This window comes from Ambystoma mexicanum, unplaced genomic scaffold (assembly GCF_040938575.1).
Source record: "Ambystoma mexicanum isolate Mex_15411 unplaced genomic scaffold, UKY_AmexF1_1 Mex_scaf1, whole genome shotgun sequence".
Classification (NCBI taxonomy): Eukaryota; Metazoa; Chordata; class Amphibia; order Caudata; family Ambystomatidae; genus Ambystoma; species Ambystoma mexicanum.
Window position 1 is genome coordinate 3271296 of NW_027182324.1, and position 23909 is coordinate 3295204.

At 40.8% G+C, this 23909-nt stretch overlaps 26 non-coding genes across 26 annotated transcripts; all 26 read left to right on the top strand.

The window, feature by feature from the left end:
- Positions 1-143: 143 nt before the first annotated feature.
- Positions 144-217, top strand: TRNAT-AGU (transfer RNA threonine (anticodon AGU)). The gene has a single exon. It is a non-coding gene; the product is annotated as a tRNA-Thr (tRNA).
- Positions 218-984: 767 nt separating this feature from the next.
- TRNAT-AGU (transfer RNA threonine (anticodon AGU)) lies at positions 985-1058 on the top strand. The gene has a single exon. It is a non-coding gene; the product is annotated as a tRNA-Thr (tRNA).
- Positions 1059-1826: 768 nt separating this feature from the next.
- TRNAT-AGU (transfer RNA threonine (anticodon AGU)) lies at positions 1827-1900 on the top strand. Its single transcript has one exon. It is a non-coding gene; the product is annotated as a tRNA-Thr (tRNA).
- Positions 1901-2667: 767 nt separating this feature from the next.
- On the top strand, positions 2668-2741 carry TRNAT-AGU (transfer RNA threonine (anticodon AGU)). The gene has a single exon. It is a non-coding gene; the product is annotated as a tRNA-Thr (tRNA).
- Positions 2742-3508: 767 nt separating this feature from the next.
- On the top strand, positions 3509-3582 carry TRNAT-AGU (transfer RNA threonine (anticodon AGU)). Its single transcript has one exon. It is a non-coding gene; the product is annotated as a tRNA-Thr (tRNA).
- A 768-nt stretch (positions 3583-4350) lies between these two features.
- Positions 4351-4424, top strand: TRNAT-AGU (transfer RNA threonine (anticodon AGU)). The gene has a single exon. It is a non-coding gene; the product is annotated as a tRNA-Thr (tRNA).
- A 767-nt stretch (positions 4425-5191) lies between these two features.
- On the top strand, positions 5192-5265 carry TRNAT-AGU (transfer RNA threonine (anticodon AGU)). Its single transcript has one exon. It is a non-coding gene; the product is annotated as a tRNA-Thr (tRNA).
- A 767-nt stretch (positions 5266-6032) lies between these two features.
- Positions 6033-6106, top strand: TRNAT-AGU (transfer RNA threonine (anticodon AGU)). Its single transcript has one exon. It is a non-coding gene; the product is annotated as a tRNA-Thr (tRNA).
- A 768-nt stretch (positions 6107-6874) lies between these two features.
- On the top strand, positions 6875-6948 carry TRNAT-AGU (transfer RNA threonine (anticodon AGU)). Its single transcript has one exon. It is a non-coding gene; the product is annotated as a tRNA-Thr (tRNA).
- Positions 6949-7715: 767 nt separating this feature from the next.
- On the top strand, positions 7716-7789 carry TRNAT-AGU (transfer RNA threonine (anticodon AGU)). The gene has a single exon. It is a non-coding gene; the product is annotated as a tRNA-Thr (tRNA).
- A 767-nt stretch (positions 7790-8556) lies between these two features.
- TRNAT-AGU (transfer RNA threonine (anticodon AGU)) lies at positions 8557-8630 on the top strand. Its single transcript has one exon. It is a non-coding gene; the product is annotated as a tRNA-Thr (tRNA).
- Positions 8631-9398: 768 nt separating this feature from the next.
- Positions 9399-9472, top strand: TRNAT-AGU (transfer RNA threonine (anticodon AGU)). Its single transcript has one exon. It is a non-coding gene; the product is annotated as a tRNA-Thr (tRNA).
- A 767-nt stretch (positions 9473-10239) lies between these two features.
- Positions 10240-10313, top strand: TRNAT-AGU (transfer RNA threonine (anticodon AGU)). Its single transcript has one exon. It is a non-coding gene; the product is annotated as a tRNA-Thr (tRNA).
- Positions 10314-11080: 767 nt separating this feature from the next.
- Positions 11081-11154, top strand: TRNAT-AGU (transfer RNA threonine (anticodon AGU)). The gene has a single exon. It is a non-coding gene; the product is annotated as a tRNA-Thr (tRNA).
- A 768-nt stretch (positions 11155-11922) lies between these two features.
- Positions 11923-11996, top strand: TRNAT-AGU (transfer RNA threonine (anticodon AGU)). The gene has a single exon. It is a non-coding gene; the product is annotated as a tRNA-Thr (tRNA).
- Positions 11997-12763: 767 nt separating this feature from the next.
- Positions 12764-12837, top strand: TRNAT-AGU (transfer RNA threonine (anticodon AGU)). Its single transcript has one exon. It is a non-coding gene; the product is annotated as a tRNA-Thr (tRNA).
- A 767-nt stretch (positions 12838-13604) lies between these two features.
- Positions 13605-13678, top strand: TRNAT-AGU (transfer RNA threonine (anticodon AGU)). Its single transcript has one exon. It is a non-coding gene; the product is annotated as a tRNA-Thr (tRNA).
- A 768-nt stretch (positions 13679-14446) lies between these two features.
- On the top strand, positions 14447-14520 carry TRNAT-AGU (transfer RNA threonine (anticodon AGU)). The gene has a single exon. It is a non-coding gene; the product is annotated as a tRNA-Thr (tRNA).
- A 767-nt stretch (positions 14521-15287) lies between these two features.
- Positions 15288-15361, top strand: TRNAT-AGU (transfer RNA threonine (anticodon AGU)). Its single transcript has one exon. It is a non-coding gene; the product is annotated as a tRNA-Thr (tRNA).
- A 767-nt stretch (positions 15362-16128) lies between these two features.
- On the top strand, positions 16129-16202 carry TRNAT-AGU (transfer RNA threonine (anticodon AGU)). Its single transcript has one exon. It is a non-coding gene; the product is annotated as a tRNA-Thr (tRNA).
- A 2450-nt stretch (positions 16203-18652) lies between these two features.
- Positions 18653-18726, top strand: TRNAT-AGU (transfer RNA threonine (anticodon AGU)). Its single transcript has one exon. It is a non-coding gene; the product is annotated as a tRNA-Thr (tRNA).
- Positions 18727-19493: 767 nt separating this feature from the next.
- Positions 19494-19567, top strand: TRNAT-AGU (transfer RNA threonine (anticodon AGU)). Its single transcript has one exon. It is a non-coding gene; the product is annotated as a tRNA-Thr (tRNA).
- Positions 19568-21176: 1609 nt separating this feature from the next.
- On the top strand, positions 21177-21250 carry TRNAT-AGU (transfer RNA threonine (anticodon AGU)). The gene has a single exon. It is a non-coding gene; the product is annotated as a tRNA-Thr (tRNA).
- A 767-nt stretch (positions 21251-22017) lies between these two features.
- Positions 22018-22091, top strand: TRNAT-AGU (transfer RNA threonine (anticodon AGU)). The gene has a single exon. It is a non-coding gene; the product is annotated as a tRNA-Thr (tRNA).
- A 767-nt stretch (positions 22092-22858) lies between these two features.
- TRNAT-AGU (transfer RNA threonine (anticodon AGU)) lies at positions 22859-22932 on the top strand. The gene has a single exon. It is a non-coding gene; the product is annotated as a tRNA-Thr (tRNA).
- Positions 22933-23699: 767 nt separating this feature from the next.
- Positions 23700-23773, top strand: TRNAT-AGU (transfer RNA threonine (anticodon AGU)). The gene has a single exon. It is a non-coding gene; the product is annotated as a tRNA-Thr (tRNA).
- The last annotated feature ends 136 nt before the right edge of the window (positions 23774-23909 follow it).

Here is a 23909-nt window from a genome sequence, read left to right on the forward strand (position 1 = left end):
ACATGCTCGTTTTGTGCAATGGAGTTTCAGTCAATTGGAAAACATTTTGAAAAGTTATATTGCAACAGAAGCCCAGCCTTAAAAAAGTGGATTTCACTTCTAAATGATTACATGAGGAAGGAAAGGAGACCAGATGCAAAAAAGGTGCTGTGGCTTAGTTGGTTAAAGCGCCTGTCTAGTAAACAGGAGATCCTGAGTTCGAATCTCAGCAGCGCCTGTCTGCTTTTTTTTCGACCAATCTGTCTCCCCAATATTAAAACTTTGTACAAAGATTGCTATTTCATGCTATTTAGAAGCACAGTCAGGCTTGAAATGTTGGCAAAGCATCCAAGAACTCTGGACTCCACTACCTTAGAATCATATTGCCCAAGGTTGCGATGCCATCAGAAATAGCACATATTAGAATGAGCAATTCATATTTCCTGCTTAATTTTTTGTAAAAGAAGCAAAGGTACGCCTGAACAGGGACTTGAACCCTGGACCCTCAGATTAAAAGTCTGATGCTCTACCGACTGAGCTATCCAGGCACAAGGATCACTGCCCATTTGAAACTTGATTTTCACTCTACAGCACCTCCATACATGGCTACCTCACTGGTCAATAAAGGAAATGAATTACTAGTGCATTACACACATTTTGACACTGGAGACATAACTTTTTTCAGTCATTCCGTATCCAGATATAGAGATTTGCAGCATCTAGGACTTTAATGTTCACCCACTTACGGATTTGAATGTTTTGCCACATTCATGAGTGCAAACTTGCTCCCCAGTAAAGACGAACATGTGCTCCTCAATGCACACACTGGGCAATGCAGTCCACTCTAAATCGACGATTAATGACATGCTCGTTTTGTGCAATGGAGTTTCAGTCAATTGGAAAACATTTTGAAAAGTTATATTGCAACAGAAGCCCAGCCTTAAAAAAGTGGATTTCACTTCTAAATGATTACATGAGGAAGGAAAGGAGACCAGATGCAAAAAAGGTGCTGTGGCTTAGTTGGTTAAAGCGCCTGTCTAGTAAACAGGAGATCCTGAGTTCGAATCTCAGCAGCGCCTGTCTGCTTTTTTTTCGACCAATCTGTCTCCCCAATATTAAAACTTTGTACAAAGATTGCTATTTCATGCTATTTAGAAGCACAGTCAGGCTTGAAATGTTGGCAAAGCATCCAAGAACTCTGGACTCCACTACCTTAGAATCATATTGCCCAAGGTTGCGATGCCATCAGAAATAGCACATATTAGAATGAGCAATTCATATTTCCTGCTTAATTTTTTGTAAAAGAAGCAAAGGTACGCCTGAACAGGGACTTGAACCCTGGACCCTCAGATTAAAAGTCTGATGCTCTACCGACTGAGCTATCCAGGCACAAGGATCACTGCCCATTTGAAACTTGATTTTCACTCTACAGCACCTCCATACATGGCTACCTCACTGGTCAATAAAGGAAATGAATTACTAGTGCATTACACACATTTTGACACTGGAGACATAACTTTTTTCAGTCATTCCGTATCCAGATATAGAGATTTGCAGCATCTAGGACTTTAATGTTCACCCACTTACGGATTTGAATGTTTTGCCACATTCATGAGTGCAAAATTGCTCCCCAGTAAAGGCGAACATGTGCTCCTCAATACACACACTGGGCAATGCAGTCCACTCTAAATCAACGATTAATGACATGCTCGTTTTGTGCAATGGAGTTTCAGTCAATTGGAAAACATTTTGTAAAGTTATATTGCAACAGAAGCCCAGCCTTAAAAAAAGTGGATTTCACTTCTAAATGATTACATGAGGAAGGAAAGGAGAACAGATGCAAAAAAGGTGCTGTGGCTTAGTTGGTTAAAGCGCCTGTCTAGTAAACAGGAGATCCTGAGTTCGAATCTCAGCAGCGCCTGTCTGCTTTTTTTTCGACCAATCTGTCTCCCCAATATTAAAACTTTGTACAAAGATTGCTGTTTCATGCTATTTAGAAGCACAGTCAGGCTTGAAATGTTGGCAAAGCATCCAAGAACTCTGGACTCCACTACCTTAGAGTCATATTGCCCAAGGTTGCGATGCCATCAGAAATAGCACATATTAGAATGAGCAATTCATATTTCCTGCTTAATTTTTTGTAAAAGAAGCAAAGGTACGCCTGAACAGGGACTTGAACCCTGGACCCTCAGATTAAAAGTCTGATGCTCTACCGACTGAGCTATCCAGGCACAAGGATCACTGCCCATTTGAAACTTGATTTTCACTCTACAGCACCTCCATACATGGCTACCTCACTGGTCAATAAAGGAAATGAATTACTAGTGCATTACACACATTTTGACACTGGAGACATAACTTTTTTCAGTCATTCCGTATCCAGATATAGAGATTTGCAGCATCTAGGACTTTAATGTTCACCCACTTACGGATTTGAATGTTTTGCCACATTCATGAGTGCAAACTTGCTCCCCAGTAAAGACGAACATGTGCTCCTCAATGCACACACTGGGCAATGCAGTCCACTCTAAATCGACGATTAATGACATGCTCGTTTTGTGCAATGGAGTTTCAGTCAATTGGAAAACATTTTGAAAAGTTATATTGCAACAGAAGCCCAGCCTTAAAAAAGTGGATTTCACTTCTAAATGATTACATGAGGAAGGAAAGGAGACCAGATGCAAAAAAGGTGCTGTGGCTTAGTTGGTTAAAGCGCCTGTCTAGTAAACAGGAGATCCTGAGTTCGAATCTCAGCAGCGCCTGTCTGCTTTTTTTTCGACCAATCTGTCTCCCCAATATTAAAACTTTGTACAAAGATTGCTATTTCATGCTATTTAGAAGCACAGTCAGGCTTGAAATGTTGGCAAAGCATCCAAGAATTCTGGACTCCACTACCTTAGAGTCATATTGCCCAAGGTTGCGATGCCATCAGAAATAGCACATATTAGAATGAGCAATTCATATTTCCTGCTAAATTTTTTGTAAAAGAAGCAAAGATACGCCTGAACAGGGACTTGAACCCTGGACCCTCAGATTAAAAGTCTGATGCTCTACCGACTGAGCTATCCAGGCACAAGGATCACTGCCCATTTGAAACTTGATTTTCACTCTACAGCACCTCCATACATGGCTACCTCACTGGTCAATAAAGGAAATGAATTACTAGTGGATTACACACATTTTGACACTGGAGACATAACTTTTTTCAGTCATTCAGTATCCAGATATAGAGATTTGCAGCATCTAGGACTTTAATGTTCACCCACTTACGGATTTGAATGTTTTGCCACATTCATGAGTGCAAACTTGCTCCCCAGTAAAGACGAACATGTGCTCCTCAATGCACACACTGGGCAATGCAGTCCACTCTAAATCGACGATTAATGACATGCTCGTTTTGTGCAATGGAGTTTCAGTCAATTGGAAAACATTTTGAAAAGTTATATTGCAACAGAAGCCCAGCCTTAAAAAAGTGGATTTCACTTCTAAATGATTACATGAGGAAGGAAAGGAGACCAGATGCAAAAAAGGTGCTGTGGCTTAGTTGGTTAAAGCGCCTGTCTAGTAAACAGGAGATCCTGAGTTCGAATCTCAGCAGCGCCTGTCTGCTTTTTTTTCGACCAATCTGTCTCCCCAATATTAAAACTTTGTACAAAGATTGCTATTTCATGCTATTTAGAAGCACAGTCAGGCTTGAAATGTTGGCAAAGCATCCAAGAACTCTGGACTCCACTACCTTAGAATCATATTGCCCAAGGTTGCGATGCCATCAGAAATAGCACATATTAGAATGAGCAATTCATATTTCCTGCTTAATTTTTTGTAAAAGAAGCAAAGGTACGCCTGAACAGGGACTTGAACCCTGGACCCTCAGATTAAAAGTCTGATGCTCTACCGACTGAGCTATCCAGGCACAAGGATCACTGCCCATTTGAAACTTGATTTTCACTCTACAGCACCTCCATACATGGCTACCTCACTGGTCAATAAAGGAAATGAATTACTAGTGCATTACACACATTTTGACACTGGAGACATAACTTTTTTCAGTCATTCCGTATCCAGATATAGAGATTTGCAGCATCTAGGACTTTAATGTTCACCCACTTACGGATTTGAATGTTTTGCCACATTCATGAGTGCAAAATTGCTCCCCAGTAAAGGCGAACATGTGCTCCTCAATACACACACTGGGCAATGCAGTCCACTCTAAATCAACGATTAATGACATGCTCGTTTTGTGCAATGGAGTTTCAGTCAATTGGAAAACATTTTGTAAAGTTATATTGCAACAGAAGCCCAGCCTTAAAAAAAGTGGATTTCACTTCTAAATGATTACATGAGGAAGGAAAGGAGAACAGATGCAAAAAAGGTGCTGTGGCTTAGTTGGTTAAAGCGCCTGTCTAGTAAACAGGAGATCCTGAGTTCGAATCTCAGCAGCGCCTGTCTGCTTTTTTTTCGACCAATCTGTCTCCCCAATATTAAAACTTTGTACAAAGATTGCTGTTTCATGCTATTTAGAAGCACAGTCAGGCTTGAAATGTTGGCAAAGCATCCAAGAACTCTGGACTCCACTACCTTAGAGTCATATTGCCCAAGGTTGCGATGCCATCAGAAATAGCACATATTAGAATGAGCAATTCATATTTCCTGCTTAATTTTTTGTAAAAGAAGCAAAGGTACGCCTGAACAGGGACTTGAACCCTGGACCCTCAGATTAAAAGTCTGATGCTCTACCGACTGAGCTATCCAGGCACAAGGATCACTGCCCATTTGAAACTTGATTTTCACTCTACAGCACCTCCATACATGGCTACCTCACTGGTCAATAAAGGAAATGAATTACTAGTGCATTACACACATTTTGACACTGGAGACATAACTTTTTTCAGTCATTCCGTATCCAGATATAGAGATTTGCAGCATCTAGGACTTTAATGTTCACCCACTTACGGATTTGAATGTTTTGCCACATTCATGAGTGCAAACTTGCTCCCCAGTAAAGACGAACATGTGCTCCTCAATGCACACACTGGGCAATGCAGTCCACTCTAAATCGACGATTAATGACATGCTCGTTTTGTGCAATGGAGTTTCAGTCAATTGGAAAACATTTTGAAAAGTTATATTGCAACAGAAGCCCAGCCTTAAAAAAGTGGATTTCACTTCTAAATGATTACATGAGGAAGGAAAGGAGACCAGATGCAAAAAAGGTGCTGTGGCTTAGTTGGTTAAAGCGCCTGTCTAGTAAACAGGAGATCCTGAGTTCGAATCTCAGCAGCGCCTGTCTGCTTTTTTTTCGACCAATCTGTCTCCCCAATATTAAAACTTTGTACAAAGATTGCTATTTCATGCTATTTAGAAGCACAGTCAGGCTTGAAATGTTGGCAAAGCATCCAAGAATTCTGGACTCCACTACCTTAGAGTCATATTGCCCAAGGTTGCGATGCCATCAGAAATAGCACATATTAGAATGAGCAATTCATATTTCCTGCTAAATTTTTTGTAAAAGAAGCAAAGATACGCCTGAACAGGGACTTGAACCCTGGACCCTCAGATTAAAAGTCTGATGCTCTACCGACTGAGCTATCCAGGCACAAGGATCACTGCCCATTTGAAACTTGATTTTCACTCTACAGCACCTCCATACATGGCTACCTCACTGGTCAATAAAGGAAATGAATTACTAGTGGATTACACACATTTTGACACTGGAGACATAACTTTTTTCAGTCATTCAGTATCCAGATATAGAGATTTGCAGCATCTAGGACTTTAATGTTCACCCACTTACGGATTTGAATGTTTTGCCACATTCATGAGTGCAAACTTGCTCCCCAGTAAAGACGAACATGTGCTCCTCAATGCACACACTGGGCAATGCAGTCCACTCTAAATCGACGATTAATGACATGCTCGTTTTGTGCAATGGAGTTTCAGTCAATTGGAAAACATTTTGAAAAGTTATATTGCAACAGAAGCCCAGCCTTAAAAAAGTGGATTTCACTTCTAAATGATTACATGAGGAAGGAAAGGAGACCAGATGCAAAAAAGGTGCTGTGGCTTAGTTGGTTAAAGCGCCTGTCTAGTAAACAGGAGATCCTGAGTTCGAATCTCAGCAGCGCCTGTCTGCTTTTTTTTCGACCAATCTGTCTCCCCAATATTAAAACTTTGTACAAAGATTGCTATTTCATGCTATTTAGAAGCACAGTCAGGCTTGAAATGTTGGCAAAGCATCCAAGAACTCTGGACTCCACTACCTTAGAATCATATTGCCCAAGGTTGCGATGCCATCAGAAATAGCACATATTAGAATGAGCAATTCATATTTCCTGCTTAATTTTTTGTAAAAGAAGCAAAGGTACGCCTGAACAGGGACTTGAATCCTGGACCCTCAGATTAAAAGTCTGATGCTCTACCGACTGAGCTATCCAGGCACAGGGATCACTGCCCATTTGAAACTTGATTTTCACTCTACAGCACCTCCATACATGGCTACCTCACTGGTCAATAAAGGAAATGAATTACTAGTGCATTACACACATTTTGACACTGGAGACATAACTTTTTTCAGTCATTCCGTATCCAGATATAGAGATTTGCAGCATCTAGGACTTTAATGTTCACCCACTTACGGATTTGAATGTTTTGCCACATTCATGAGTGCAAAATTGCTCCCCAGTAAAGGCGAACATGTGCTCCTCAATACACACACTGGGCAATGCAGTCCACTCTAAATCAACGATTAATGACATGCTCGTTTTGTGCAATGGAGTTTCAGTCAATTGGAAAACATTTTGTAAAGTTATATTGCAACAGAAGCCCAGCCTTAAAAAAAGTGGATTTCACTTCTAAATGATTACATGAGGAAGGAAAGGAGATCAGATGCAAAAGAGGTGCTGTGGCTTAGTTGGTTAAAGCGCCTGTCTAGTAAACAGGAGATCCTGAGTTCGAATCTCAGCAGCGCCTGTCTGCTTTTTTTTCGACCAATCTGTCTCCCCAATATTAAAACTTTGTACAAAGATTGTTATTTCATGCTATTTAGAAGCACAGTCAGGCTTGAAATGTTGGCAAAGCATCCAAGAATTCTGGACTCCACTACCTTAGAGTCATATTGCCCAAGGTTGCGATGCCATCAGAAATAGCACATATTAGAATGAGCAATTCATATTTCCTGCTAAATTTTTTGTAAAAGAAGCAAAGATACGCCTGAACAGGGACATGAATCCTGGACCCTCAGATTAAAAGTCTGATGCTCTACCGACTGAGCTATCCAGGCACAGGGATCACTGCCCATTTGAAACTTGATTTTCACTCTACAGCACCTCCATACATGGCTACCTCACTGGTCAATAAAGGAAATGAATTACTAGTGCATTACACACATTTTGACACTGGAGACATAACTTTTTTCAGTCATTCCGTATCCAGATATAGAGATTTGCAGCATCTAGGACTTTAATGTTCACCCACTTACGGATTTGAATGTTTTGCCACATTCATGAGTGCAAACTTGCTCCCCAGTAAAGACGAACATGTGCTCCTCAATGCACACACTGGGCAATGCAGTCCACTCTAAATCGACGATTAATGACATGCTCGTTTTGTGCAATGGAGTTTCAGTCAATTGGAAAACATTTTGAAAAGTTATATTGCAACAGAAGCCCAGCCTTAAAAAAGTGGATTTCACTTCTAAATGATTACATGAGGAAGGAAAGGAGACCAGATGCAAAAAAGGTGCTGTGGCTTAGTTGGTTAAAGCGCCTGTCTAGTAAACAGGAGATCCTGAGTTCGAATCTCAGCAGCGCCTGTCTGCTTTTTTTTCGACCAATCTGTCTCCCCAATATTAAAACTTTGTACAAAGATTGCTATTTCATGCTATTTAGAAGCACAGTCAGGCTTGAAATGTTGGCAAAGCATCCAAGAACTCTGGACTCCACTACCTTAGAATCATATTGCCCAAGGTTGCGATGCCATCAGAAATAGCACATATTAGAATGAGCAATTCATATTTCCTGCTTAATTTTTTGTAAAAGAAGCAAAGGTACGCCTGAACAGGGACTTGAACCCTGGACCCTCAGATTAAAAGTCTGATGCTCTACCGACTGAGCTATCCAGGCACAAGGATCACTGCCCATTTGAAACTTGATTTTCACTCTACAGCACCTCCATACATGGCTACCTCACTGGTCAATAAAGGAAATGAATTACTAGTGCATTACACACATTTTGACACTGGAGACATAACTTTTTTCAGTCATTCCGTATCCAGATATAGAGATTTGCAGCATCTAGGACTTTAATGTTCACCCACTTACGGATTTGAATGTTTTGCCACATTCATGAGTGCAAACTTGCTCCCCAGTAAAGACGAACATGTGCTCCTCAATGCACACACTGGGCAATGCAGTCCACTCTAAATCGACGATTAATGACATGCTCGTTTTGTGCAATGGAGTTTCAGTCAATTGGAAAACATTTTGAAAAGTTATATTGCAACAGAAGCCCAGCCTTAAAAAAGTGGATTTCACTTCTAAATGATTACATGAGGAAGGAAAGGAGACCAGATGCAAAAAAGGTGCTGTGGCTTAGTTGGTTAAAGCGCCTGTCTAGTAAACAGGAGATCCTGAGTTCGAATCTCAGCAGCGCCTGTCTGCTTTTTTTTCGACCAATCTGTCTCCCCAATATTAAAACTTTGTACAAAGATTGCTATTTCATGCTATTTAGAAGCACAGTCAGGCTTGAAATGTTGGCAAAGCATCCAAGAACTCTGGACTCCACTACCTTAGAATCATATTGCCCAAGGTTGCGATGCCATCAGAAATAGCACATATTAGAATGAGCAATTCATATTTCCTGCTTAATTTTTTGTAAAAGAAGCAAAGGTACGCCTGAACAGGGACTTGAACCCTGGACCCTCAGATTAAAAGTCTGATGCTCTACCGACTGAGCTATCCAGGCACAAGGATCACTGCCCATTTGAAACTTGATTTTCACTCTACAGCACCTCCATACATGGCTACCTCACTGGTCAATAAAGGAAATGAATTACTAGTGCATTACACACATTTTGACACTGGAGACATAACTTTTTTCAGTCATTCCGTATCCAGATATAGAGATTTGCAGCATCTAGGACTTTAATGTTCACCCACTTACGGATTTGAATGTTTTGCCACATTCATGAGTGCAAAATTGCTCCCCAGTAAAGGCGAACATGTGCTCCTCAATACACACACTGGGCAATGCAGTCCACTCTAAATCAACGATTAATGACATGCTCGTTTTGTGCAATGGAGTTTCAGTCAATTGGAAAACATTTTGTAAAGTTATATTGCAACAGAAGCCCAGCCTTAAAAAAAGTGGATTTCACTTCTAAATGATTACATGAGGAAGGAAAGGAGAACAGATGCAAAAAAGGTGCTGTGGCTTAGTTGGTTAAAGCGCCTGTCTAGTAAACAGGAGATCCTGAGTTCGAATCTCAGCAGCGCCTGTCTGCTTTTTTTTCGACCAATCTGTCTCCCCAATATTAAAACTTTGTACAAAGATTGCTGTTTCATGCTATTTAGAAGCACAGTCAGGCTTGAAATGTTGGCAAAGCATCCAAGAACTCTGGACTCCACTACCTTAGAGTCATATTGCCCAAGGTTGCGATGCCATCAGAAATAGCACATATTAGAATGAGCAATTCATATTTCCTGCTTAATTTTTTGTAAAAGAAGCAAAGGTACGCCTGAACAGGGACTTGAACCCTGGACCCTCAGATTAAAAGTCTGATGCTCTACCGACTGAGCTATCCAGGCACAAGGATCACTGCCCATTTGAAACTTGATTTTCACTCTACAGCACCTCCATACATGGCTACCTCACTGGTCAATAAAGGAAATGAATTACTAGTGCATTACACACATTTTGACACTGGAGACATAACTTTTTTCAGTCATTCCGTATCCAGATATAGAGATTTGCAGCATCTAGGACTTTAATGTTCACCCACTTACGGATTTGAATGTTTTGCCACATTCATGAGTGCAAACTTGCTCCCCAGTAAAGACGAACATGTGCTCCTCAATGCACACACTGGGCAATGCAGTCCACTCTAAATCGACGATTAATGACATGCTCGTTTTGTGCAATGGAGTTTCAGTCAATTGGAAAACATTTTGAAAAGTTATATTGCAACAGAAGCCCAGCCTTAAAAAAGTGGATTTCACTTCTAAATGATTACATGAGGAAGGAAAGGAGACCAGATGCAAAAAAGGTGCTGTGGCTTAGTTGGTTAAAGCGCCTGTCTAGTAAACAGGAGATCCTGAGTTCGAATCTCAGCAGCGCCTGTCTGCTTTTTTTTCGACCAATCTGTCTCCCCAATATTAAAACTTTGTACAAAGATTGCTATTTCATGCTATTTAGAAGCACAGTCAGGCTTGAAATGTTGGCAAAGCATCCAAGAATTCTGGACTCCACTACCTTAGAGTCATATTGCCCAAGGTTGCGATGCCATCAGAAATAGCACATATTAGAATGAGCAATTCATATTTCCTGCTAAATTTTTTGTAAAAGAAGCAAAGATACGCCTGAACAGGGACTTGAACCCTGGACCCTCAGATTAAAAGTCTGATGCTCTACCGACTGAGCTATCCAGGCACAAGGATCACTGCCCATTTGAAACTTGATTTTCACTCTACAGCACCTCCATACATGGCTACCTCACTGGTCAATAAAGGAAATGAATTACTAGTGGATTACACACATTTTGACACTGGAGACATAACTTTTTTCAGTCATTCAGTATCCAGATATAGAGATTTGCAGCATCTAGGACTTTAATGTTCACCCACTTACGGATTTGAATGTTTTGCCACATTCATGAGTGCAAACTTGCTCCCCAGTAAAGACGAACATGTGCTCCTCAATGCACACACTGGGCAATGCAGTCCACTCTAAATCGACGATTAATGACATGCTCGTTTTGTGCAATGGAGTTTCAGTCAATTGGAAAACATTTTGAAAAGTTATATTGCAACAGAAGCCCAGCCTTAAAAAAGTGGATTTCACTTCTAAATGATTACATGAGGAAGGAAAGGAGACCAGATGCAAAAAAGGTGCTGTGGCTTAGTTGGTTAAAGCGCCTGTCTAGTAAACAGGAGATCCTGAGTTCGAATCTCAGCAGCGCCTGTCTGCTTTTTTTTCGACCAATCTGTCTCCCCAATATTAAAACTTTGTACAAAGATTGCTATTTCATGCTATTTAGAAGCACAGTCAGGCTTGAAATGTTGGCAAAGCATCCAAGAACTCTGGACTCCACTACCTTAGAATCATATTGCCCAAGGTTGCGATGCCATCAGAAATAGCACATATTAGAATGAGCAATTCATATTTCCTGCTTAATTTTTTGTAAAAGAAGCAAAGGTACGCCTGAACAGGGACTTGAACCCTGGACCCTCAGATTAAAAGTCTGATGCTCTACCGACTGAGCTATCCAGGCACAAGGATCACTGCCCATTTGAAACTTGATTTTCACTCTACAGCACCTCCATACATGGCTACCTCACTGGTCAATAAAGGAAATGAATTACTAGTGCATTACACACATTTTGACACTGGAGACATAACTTTTTTCAGTCATTCCGTATCCAGATATAGAGATTTGCAGCATCTAGGACTTTAATGTTCACCCACTTACGGATTTGAATGTTTTGCCACATTCATGAGTGCAAAATTGCTCCCCAGTAAAGGCGAACATGTGCTCCTCAATACACACACTGGGCAATGCAGTCCACTCTAAATCAACGATTAATGACATGCTCGTTTTGTGCAATGGAGTTTCAGTCAATTGGAAAACATTTTGTAAAGTTATATTGCAACAGAAGCCCAGCCTTAAAAAAAGTGGATTTCACTTCTAAATGATTACATGAGGAAGGAAAGGAGAACAGATGCAAAAAAGGTGCTGTGGCTTAGTTGGTTAAAGCGCCTGTCTAGTAAACAGGAGATCCTGAGTTCGAATCTCAGCAGCGCCTGTCTGCTTTTTTTTCGACCAATCTGTCTCCCCAATATTAAAACTTTGTACAAAGATTGCTGTTTCATGCTATTTAGAAGCACAGTCAGGCTTGAAATGTTGGCAAAGCATCCAAGAACTCTGGACTCCACTACCTTAGAGTCATATTGCCCAAGGTTGCGATGCCATCAGAAATAGCACATATTAGAATGAGCAATTCATATTTCCTGCTTAATTTTTTGTAAAAGAAGCAAAGGTACGCCTGAACAGGGACTTGAACCCTGGACCCTCAGATTAAAAGTCTGATGCTCTACCGACTGAGCTATCCAGGCACAAGGATCACTGCCCATTTGAAACTTGATTTTCACTCTACAGCACCTCCATACATGGCTACCTCACTGGTCAATAAAGGAAATGAATTACTAGTGCATTACACACATTTTGACACTGGAGACATAACTTTTTTCAGTCATTCCGTATCCAGATATAGAGATTTGCAGCATCTAGGACTTTAATGTTCACCCACTTACGGATTTGAATGTTTTGCCACATTCATGAGTGCAAACTTGCTCCCCAGTAAAGACGAACATGTGCTCCTCAATGCACACACTGGGCAATGCAGTCCACTCTAAATCGACGATTAATGACATGCTCGTTTTGTGCAATGGAGTTTCAGTCAATTGGAAAACATTTTGAAAAGTTATATTGCAACAGAAGCCCAGCCTTAAAAAAGTGGATTTCACTTCTAAATGATTACATGAGGAAGGAAAGGAGACCAGATGCAAAAAAGGTGCTGTGGCTTAGTTGGTTAAAGCGCCTGTCTAGTAAACAGGAGATCCTGAGTTCGAATCTCAGCAGCGCCTGTCTGCTTTTTTTTCGACCAATCTGTCTCCCCAATATTAAAACTTTGTACAAAGATTGCTATTTCATGCTATTTAGAAGCACAGTCAGGCTTGAAATGTTGGCAAAGCATCCAAGAATTCTGGACTCCACTACCTTAGAGTCATATTGCCCAAGGTTGCGATGCCATCAGAAATAGCACATATTAGAATGAGCAATTCATATTTCCTGCTAAATTTTTTGTAAAAGAAGCAAAGATACGCCTGAACAGGGACTTGAACCCTGGACCCTCAGATTAAAAGTCTGATGCTCTACCGACTGAGCTATCCAGGCACAAGGATCACTGCCCATTTGAAACTTGATTTTCACTCTACAGCACCTCCATACATGGCTACCTCACTGGTCAATAAAGGAAATGAATTACTAGTGGATTACACACATTTTGACACTGGAGACATAACTTTTTTCAGTCATTCAGTATCCAGATATAGAGATTTGCAGCATCTAGGACTTTAATGTTCACCCACTTACGGATTTGAATGTTTTGCCACATTCATGAGTGCAAACTTGCTCCCCAGTAAAGACGAACATGTGCTCCTCAATGCACACACTGGGCAATGCAGTCCACTCTAAATCGACGATTAATGACATGCTCGTTTTGTGCAATGGAGTTTCAGTCAATTGGAAAACATTTTGAAAAGTTATATTGCAACAGAAGCCCAGCCTTAAAAAAGTGGATTTCACTTCTAAATGATTACATGAGGAAGGAAAGGAGACCAGATGCAAAAAAGGTGCTGTGGCTTAGTTGGTTAAAGCGCCTGTCTAGTAAACAGGAGATCCTGAGTTCGAATCTCAGCAGCGCCTGTCTGCTTTTTTTTCGACCAATCTGTCTCCCCAATATTAAAACTTTGTACAAAGATTGCTATTTCATGCTATTTAGAAGCACAGTCAGGCTTGAAATGTTGGCAAAGCATCCAAGAACTCTGGACTCCACTACCTTAGAATCATATTGCCCAAGGTTGCGATGCCATCAGAAATAGCACATATTAGAATGAGCAATTCATATTTCCTGCTTAATTTTTTGTAAAAGAAGCAAAGGTACGCCTGAACAGGGACTTGAACCCTGGACCCTCAGATTAAAAGTCTGATGCTCTACCGACTGAGCTATCCAGGCACAAGGATCACTGCCCATTTGAAACTTGATTTTCACTCTACAGCACCTCCATACATGGCTACCTCACTGGTCAATAAAGGAAATGAATTACTAGTGCATTACACACATTTTGACACTGGAGACATAACTTTTTTCAGTCATTCCGTATCCAGATATAGAGATTTGCAGCATCTAGGACTTTAATGTTCACCCACTTACGGATTTGAATGTTTTGCCACATTCATGAGTGCAAAATTGCTCCCCAGTAAAGGCGAACATGTGCTCCTCAATACACACACTGGGCAATGCAGTCCACTCTAAATCAACGATTAATGACATGCTCGTTTTGTGCAATGGAGTTTCAGTCAATTGGAAAACATTTTGTAAAGTTATATTGCAACAGAAGCCCAGCCTTAAAAAAAGTGGATTTCACTTCTAAATGATTACATGAGGAAGGAAAGGAGAACAGATGCAAAAAAGGTGCTGTGGCTTAGTTGGTTAAAGCGCCTGTCTAGTAAACAGGAGATCCTGAGTTCGAATCTCAGCAGCGCCTGTCTGCTTTTTTTTCGACCAATCTGTCTCCCCAATATTAAAACTTTGTACAAAGATTGCTGTTTCATGCTATTTAGAAGCACAGTCAGGCTTGAAATGTTGGCAAAGCATCCAAGAACTCTGGACTCCACTACCTTAGAGTCATATTGCCCAAGGTTGCGATGCCATCAGAAATAGCACATATTAGAATGAGCAATTCATATTTCCTGCTTAATTTTTTGTAAAAGAAGCAAAGGTACGCCTGAACAGGGACTTGAACCCTGGACCCTCAGATTAAAAGTCTGATGCTCTACCGACTGAGCTATCCAGGCACAAGGATCACTGCCCATTTGAAACTTGATTTTCACTCTACAGCACCTCCATACATGGCTACCTCACTGGTCAATAAAGGAAATGAATTACTAGTGCATTACACACATTTTGACACTGGAGACATAACTTTTTTCAGTCATTCCGTATCCAGATATAGAGATTTGCAGCATCTAGGACTTTAATGTTCACCCACTTACGGATTTGAATGTTTTGCCACATTCATGAGTGCAAACTTGCTCCCCAGTAAAGACGAACATGTGCTCCTCAATGCACACACTGGGCAATGCAGTCCACTCTAAATCGACGATTAATGACATGCTCGTTTTGTGCAATGGAGTTTCAGTCAATTGGAAAACATTTTGAAAAGTTATATTGCAACAGAAGCCCAGCCTTAAAAAAGTGGATTTCACTTCTAAATGATTACATGAGGAAGGAAAGGAGACCAGATGCAAAAAAGGTGCTGTGGCTTAGTTGGTTAAAGCGCCTGTCTAGTAAACAGGAGATCCTGAGTTCGAATCTCAGCAGCGCCTGTCTGCTTTTTTTTCGACCAATCTGTCTCCCCAATATTAAAACTTTGTACAAAGATTGCTATTTCATGCTATTTAGAAGCACAGTCAGGCTTGAAATGTTGGCAAAGCATCCAAGAATTCTGGACTCCACTACCTTAGAGTCATATTGCCCAAGGTTGCGATGCCATCAGAAATAGCACATATTAGAATGAGCAATTCATATTTCCTGCTAAATTTTTTGTAAAAGAAGCAAAGATACGCCTGAACAGGGACTTGAACCCTGGACCCTCAGATTAAAAGTCTGATGCTCTACCGACTGAGCTATCCAGGCACAAGGATCACTGCCCATTTGAAACTTGATTTTCACTCTACAGCACCTCCATACATGGCTACCTCACTGGTCAATAAAGGAAATGAATTACTAGTGGATTACACACATTTTGACACTGGAGACATAACTTTTTTCAGTCATTCAGTATCCAGATATAGAGATTTGCAGCATCTAGGACTTTAATGTTCACCCACTTACGGATTTGAATGTTTTGCCACATTCATGAGTGCAAACTTGCTCCCCAGTAAAGACGAACATGTGCTCCTCAATGCACACACTGGGCAATGCAGTCCACTCTAAATCGACGATTAATGACATGCTCGTTTTGTGCAATGGAGTTTCAGTCAATTGGAAAACATTTTGAAAAGTTATATTGCAACAGAAGCCCAGCCTTAAAAAAGTGGATTTCACTTCTAAATGATTACATGAGGAAGGAAAGGAGACCAGATGCAAAAAAGGTGCTGTGGCTTAGTTGGTTAAAGCGCCTGTCTAGTAAACAGGAGATCCTGAGTTCGAATCTCAGCAGCGCCTGTCTGCTTTTTTTTCGACCAATCTGTCTCCCCAATATTAAAACTTTGTACAAAGATTGCTATTTCATGCTATTTAGAAGCACAGTCAGGCTTGAAATGTTGGCAAAGCATCCAAGAACTCTGGACTCCACTACCTTAGAATCATATTGCCCAAGGTTGCGATGCCATCAGAAATAGCACATATTAGAATGAGCAATTCATATTTCCTGCTTAATTTTTTGTAAAAGAAGCAAAGGTACGCCTGAACAGGGACTTGAACCCTGGACCCTCAGATTAAAAGTCTGATGCTCTACCGACTGAGCTATCCAGGCACAAGGATCGCTGCCCATTTGAAACTTGATTTTCACTCTACAGCACCTCCATACATGGCTACCTCACTGGTCAATAAAGGAAATGAATTACTAGTGCATTACACACATTTTGACACTGGAGACATAACTTTTTTCAGTCATTCCGTATCCAGATATAGAGATTTGCAGCATCTAGGACTTTAATGTTCACCCACTTACGGATTTGAATGTTTTGCCACATTCATGAGTGCAAAATTGCTCCCCAGTAAAGGCGAACATGTGCTCCTCAATACACACACTGGGCAATGCAGTCCACTCTAAATCAACGATTAATGACATGCTCGTTTTGTGCAATGGAGTTTCAGTCAATTGGAAAACATTTTGTAAAGTTATATTGCAACAGAAGCCCAGCCTTAAAAAAAGTGGATTTCACTTCTAAATGATTACATGAGGAAGGACAGGAGATCAGATGCAAAAGAGGTGCTGTGGCTTAGTTGGTTAAAGCGCCTGTCTAGTAAACTGAAGATCCTGAGTTCGAACCTCAGCAGCGCCTGTCTGCTTTTTTTTCGACCAATCTGTCTCCCCAATATTAAAACTTTGTACAAAGATTGTTATTTCATGCTATTTAGAAGCACAGTCAGGCTTGAAATGTTGGCAAAGCATCCAAGAATTCTGGACTCCACTACCTTAGAGTCATATTGCCCAAGGTTGCGATGCCATCAGAAATAGCACATATTAGAATGAGCAATTCATATTTCCTGCTAAATTTTTTGTAAAAGAAGCAAAGGTACGCCTGAACAGGGACTTGAACCCTGGACCCTCAGATTAAAAGTCCGATGCTCTACCGACTGAGCTATCCAGGCACAAGGATCACTGCCCATTTGAAACTTGATTTTCACTCTACAGCACCTCCATACATGGCTACCTCACTGGTCAATAAAGGAAATGAATTACTAGTGCATTACACACATTTTGACACTGGAGACATAACTTTTTTCAGTCATTCCGTATCCAGATATAGAGATTTGCAGCATCTAGGACTTTAATGTTCACCCACTTACGGATTTGAATGTTTTGCCACATTCATGAGTGCAAACTTGCCCCCCAGTAAAGACGAACATGTGCTCCTCAATGCACACACTGGGCAATGCAGTCCACTCTAAATCGACGATTAATGACATGCTCGTTTTGTGCAATGGAGTTTCAGTCAATTGGAAAACATTTTGAAAAGTTATATTGCAACAGAAGCCCAGCCTTAAAAAAGTGGATTTCACTTCTGATTGATTACATGAGGAAGGAAAGGAGACCAGATGCAAAAAAGGTGCTGTGGCTTAGTTGGTTAAAGCGCCTGTCTAGTAAACAGGAGATCCTGAGTTTGAATCTCAGCAGCGCCTGTCTGCTTTTTTTTCGACCAATCTGTCTCCCCAATATTAAAACTTTGTACAAAGATTGCTATTTCATGCTATTTAGAAGCACAGTCAGGCTTGAAATGTTGGCAAAGCATCCAAGAACTCTGGACTCCACTACCTTAGAATCATATTGCCCAAGGTTGCGATGCCATCAGAAATAGCACATATTAGAATGAGCAATTCATATTTCCTGCTTAATTTTTTGTAAAAGAAGCAAAGGTACGCCTGAACAGGGACTTGAACCCTGGACCCTCAGATTAAAAGTCTGATGCTCTACCGACTGAGCTATCCAGGCACAAGGATCACTGCCCATTTGAAACTTGATTTTCACTCTACAGCACCTCCATACATGGCTACCTCACTGGTCAATAAAGGAAATGAATTACTAGTGCATTACACACATTTTGACACTGGAGACATAACTTTTTTCAGTCATTCCGTATCCAGATATAGAGATTTGCAGCATCTAGGACTTTAATGTTCACCCACTTACGGATTTGAATGTTTTGCCACATTCATGAGTGCAAACTTGCTCCCCAGTAAAGACGAACATGTGCTCCTCAATGCACACACTGGGCAATGCAGTCCACTCTAAATCGACGATTAATGACATGCTCGTTTTGTGCAATGGAGTTTCAGTCAATTGGAAAACATTTTGAAAAGTTATATTGCAACAGAAGCCCAGCCTTAAAAAAGTGGATTTCACTTCTAAATGATTACATGAGGAAGGAAAGGAGACCAGATGCAAAAAAGGTGCTGTGGCTTAGTTGGTTAAAGCGCCTGTCTAGTAAACAGGAGATCCTGAGTTCGAATCTCAGCAGCGCCTGTCTGCTTTTTTTTCGACCAATCTGTCTCCCCAATATTAAAACTTTGTACAAAGATTGCTATTTCATGCTATTTAGAAGCACAGTCAGGCTTGAAATGTTGGCAAAGCATCCAAGAATTCTGGACTCCACTACCTTAGAGTCATATTGCCCAAGGTTGCGATGCCATCAGAAATAGCACATATTAGAATGAGCAATTCATATTTCCTGCTAAATTTTTTGTAAAAGAAGCAAAGATACGCCTGAACAGGGACTTGAACCCTGGACCCTCAGATTAAAAGTCTGATGCTCTACCGACTGAGCTATCCAGGCACAAGGATCACTGCCCATTTGAAACTTGATTTTCACTCTACAGCACCTCCATACATGGCTACCTCACTGGTCAATAAAGGAAATGAATTACTAGTGCATTACACACATTTTGACACTGGAGACATAACTTTTTTCAGTCATTCCGTATCCAGATATAGAGATTTGCAGCATCTAGGACTTTAATGTTCACCCACTTACGGATTTGAATGTTTTGCCACATTCATGAGTGCAAACTTGCTCCCCAGTAAAGACGAACATGTGCTCCTCAATGCACACACTGGGCAATGCAGTCCACTCTAAATCGACGATTAATGACATGCTCGTTTTGTGCAATGGAGTTTCAGTCAATTGGAAAACATTTTGAAAAGTTATATTGCAACAGAAGCCCAGCCTTAAAAAAGTGGATTTCACTTCTAAATGATTACATGAGGAAGGAAAGGAGACCAGATGCAAAAAAGGTGCTGTGGCTTAGTTGGTTAAAGCGCCTGTCTAGTAAACAGGAGATCCTGAGTTCGAATCTCAGCAGCGCCTGTCTGCTTTTTTTTCGACCAATCTGTCTCCCCAATATTAAAACTTTGTACAAAGATTGCTATTTCATGCTATTTAGAAGCACAGTCAGGCTTGAAATGTTGGCAAAGCATCCAAGAACTCTGGACTCCACTACCTTAGAATCATATTGCCCAAGGTTGCGATGCCATCAGAAATAGCACATATTAGAATGAGCAATTCATATTTCCTGCTTAATTTTTTGTAAAAGAAGCAAAGGTACGCCTGAACAGGGACTTGAACCCTGGACCCTCAGATTAAAAGTCTGATGCTCTACCGACTGAGCTATCCAGGCACAAGGATCGCTGCCCATTTGAAACTTGATTTTCACTCTACAGCACCTCCATACATGGCTACCTCACTGGTCAATAAAGGAAATGAATTACTAGTGCATTACACACATTTTGACACTGGAGACATAACTTTTTTCAGTCATTCCGTATCCAGATATAGAGATTTGCAGCATCTAGGACTTTAATGTTCACCCACTTACGGATTTGAATGTTTTGCCACATTCATGAGTGCAAAATTGCTCCCCAGTAAAGGCGAACATGTGCTCCTCAATACACACACTGGGCAATGCAGTCCACTCTAAATCAACGATTAATGACATGCTCGTTTTGTGCAATGGAGTTTCAGTCAATTGGAAAACATTTTGTAAAGTTATATTGCAACAGAAGCCCAGCCTTAAAAAAAGTGGATTTCACTTCTAAATGATTACATGAGGAAGGACAGGAGATCAGATGCAAAAGAGGTGCTGTGGCTTAGTTGGTTAAAGCGCCTGTCTAGTAAACTGGAGATCCTGAGTTCGAACCTCAGCAGCGCCTGTCTGCTTTTTTTTCGACCAATCTGTCTCCCCAATATTAAAACTTTGTACAAAGATTGTTATTTCATGCTATTTAGAAGCACAGTCAGGCTTGAAATGTTGGCAAAGCATCCAAGAATTCTGGACTCCACTACCTTAGAGTCATATTGCCCAAGGTTGCTATGCCATCAGAAATAGCACATATTAGAATGAGCAATTCATATTTCCTGCTAAATTTTTTGTAAAAGAAGCAAAGGTACGCCTGAACAGGGACTTGAACCCTGGACCCTCAGATTAAAAGTCCGATGCTCTACCGACTGAGCTATCCAGGCACAAGGATCACTGCCCATTTGAAACTTGATTTTCACTCTACAGCACCTCCATACATGGCTACCTCACTGGTCAATAAAGGAAATGAATTACTAGTGCATTACACACATTTTGACACTGGAGACATAACTTTTTTCAGTCATTCCGTATCCAGATATAGAGATTTGCAGCATCTAGGACTTTAATGTTCACCCACTTACGGATTTGAATGTTTTGCCACATTCATGAGTGCAAACTTGCCCCCCAGTAAAGACGAACATGTGCTCCTCAATGCACACACTGGGCAATGCAGTCCACTCTAAATCGACGATTAATGACATGCTCGTTTTGTGCAATGGAGTTTCAGTCAATTGGAAAACATTTTGAAAAGTTATATTGCAACAGAAGCCCAGCCTTAAAAAAGTGGATTTCACTTCTGATTGATTACATGAGGAAGGAAAGGAGACCAGATGCAAAAAAGGTGCTGTGGCTTAGTTGGTTAAAGCGCCTGTCTAGTAAACAGGAGATCCTGAGTTCGAATCTCAGCAGCGCCTGTCTGCTTTTTTTTCGACCAATCTGTCTCCCCAATATTAAAACTTTGTACAAAGATTGCTATTTCATGCTATTTAGAAGCACAGTCAGGCTTGAAATGTTGGCAAAGCATCCAAGAACTCTGGACTCCACTACCTTAGAGTCATAGTGCCCAAGGTTGCGATGCCATCAGAAATAGCACATATTAGAATGAGCAATTCATATTTCCTGCTTAATTTTTTGTAAAAGAAGCAAAGGTACGCCTGAACAGGGACTTGAACCCTGGACCCTCAGATTAAAAGTCTGATGCTCTACCGACTGAGCTATCCAGGCAGATGGATCACTGCCATTTGAAACTTGATTTTCACTCTACAGCACCTCCATACATGGCTACCTCACTGGTCAATAAAGGAAATGAATTACTAGTGCATTACACACATTTTGACACTGGAGACATAACTTTTTTCAGTCATTCCGTATCCAGATATAGAGATTTGCAGCATCTAGGACTTTAATGTTCACCCACTTACGGATTTGAATGTTTTGCCACATTCATGAGTGCAAACTTGCTCCCCAGTAAAGACGAACATGTGCTCCTCAATGCACACACTGGGCAATGCAGTCCTCTCTAAATCGACGATTAATGACATGCTCGTTTTGTGCAATGGAGTTTCAGTCAATTGGAAAACATTTTGTAAAGTTATATTGCAACAGAAGCCCAGCCTTAAAAAAAGTGGATTTCACTTCTAAATGATTACATGAGGAAGGACAGGAGATCAGATGCAAAAGAGGTGCTGTGGCTTAGTTGGTTAAAGCGCCTGTCTAGTAAACAGGAGATCCTGAGTTCGAATCTCAGCAGCGCCTGTCTGCTTTTTTTTCGACCAATCTGTCTCCCCAATATTAAAACTTTGTACAAAGATTGTTATTTCATGCTATTTAGAAGCACAGTCAGGCTTGAAATGTTGGCAAAGCATCCAAGAACTCTGGACTCCACTACCTTAGAGTCATATTGCCCAAGGTTGCGATGCCATCAGAAATAGCACATATTAGAATGAGCAATTCATATTTCCTGCTTAATTTTTTGTAAAAGAAGCAAAGGTACGCCTGAACAGGGACTTGAACCCTGGACCCTCAGATTAAAAGTCTGATGCTCTACCGACTGAGCTATCCAGGCACAGGGATCACGGCCCATTTGAAACTTGATTTTCACTCTACAGCACCTCCATACATGGCTACCTCACTGGTCATTAAAGGAAATGAATTACTAGTGCATTACACACATTTTGACACTGGAGACATAACTTTTTTCAGTCATTCCGTATCCAGATATAGAGATTTGCAGCATCTAGGACTTTAATGTTCACCCACTTAGGGATTTGAATGTTTTGCCACATTCATGAGTGCAAACTTGCTCCCCAGTAAAGACGAACATGTGCTCCTCAATGCACACAATGGGCAATGCAGTCCACTCTAAATCGACGATTAATGACATGCTCGTTTTGTGCAATGGAGTTTCAGTCAATTGGAAAACATTTTGAAAAGTTATATTGCAACAGAAGCCCAGCCTTAAAAAAGTGGATTTCACTTCTAAATGATTACATGAGGAAGGAAAGGAGACCAGATGCAAAAAAGGTGCTGTGGCTTAGTTGGTTAAAGCGCCTGTCTAGTAAACAGGAGATCCTGAGTTCGAATCTCAGCAGCGCCTGTCTGCTTTTTTTTCGACCAATCTGTCTCCCCAATATTAAAACTTTGTACAAAGATTGCTATTTCATGCTATTTAGAAGCACAGTCAGGCTTGAAATGTTGGCAAAGCATCCAAGAACTCTGGACTCCACTACCTTAGAGTTATATTGCCCAAGGTTGCGATGCCATCAGAAATAGCACATATTAGAATGAGCAATTCATATTTCCTGCTTAATTTTTTGTAAAAGAAGCAAAGGTACGCCTGAACAGGAACTTGAACCCTGGACCCTCAGATTAAAAGTCTGATGCTCTACCGACTGAGCTATCCAGGCACAGGGATCACTGCCCATTTGAAACTTGATTTTCACTCTACAGCACCTCCATACATGGCTACCTCACTGGTCAATAAAGGAAATGAATTACTAGTGCATTACACACATTTTGACACTGGAGACATAACTTTTTTCAGTCATTCCGTATCCAGATATAGAGATTTGCAGCATCTAGGACTTTAATGTTCACCCACTTACGGATTTGAATGTTTTGCCACATTCATGAGTGCAAACTAGCTCCCCAGTAGAGACGAACATGTGCTCCTCAATGCACACACTGGGCAATGCAGTCCACTCTAAATCGACGATTAATGACATGCTCGTTTTGTGCAATGGAGTTTCAGTCAATTGGAAAACATTTTGAAAAGTTATATTGCAACAGAAGCCCAGCCTTAAAAAAGTGGATTTCACTTCTAAATGATTACATGAGGAAGGAAAGGAGACCAGATGCAAAAAAGGTGCTGTGGCTTAGTTGGTTAAAGCGCCTGTCTAGTAAACAGGAGATCCTGAGTTCGAATCTCAGCAGCGCCTGTCTGCTTTTTTTTCGACCAATCTGTCTCCCCAATATTAAAACTTTGTACAAAGATTGCTATTTCATGCTATTTAGAAGCACAGTCAGGCTTGAAATGTTGGCAAAGCATCCAAGAACTCTGGACTCCACTACCTT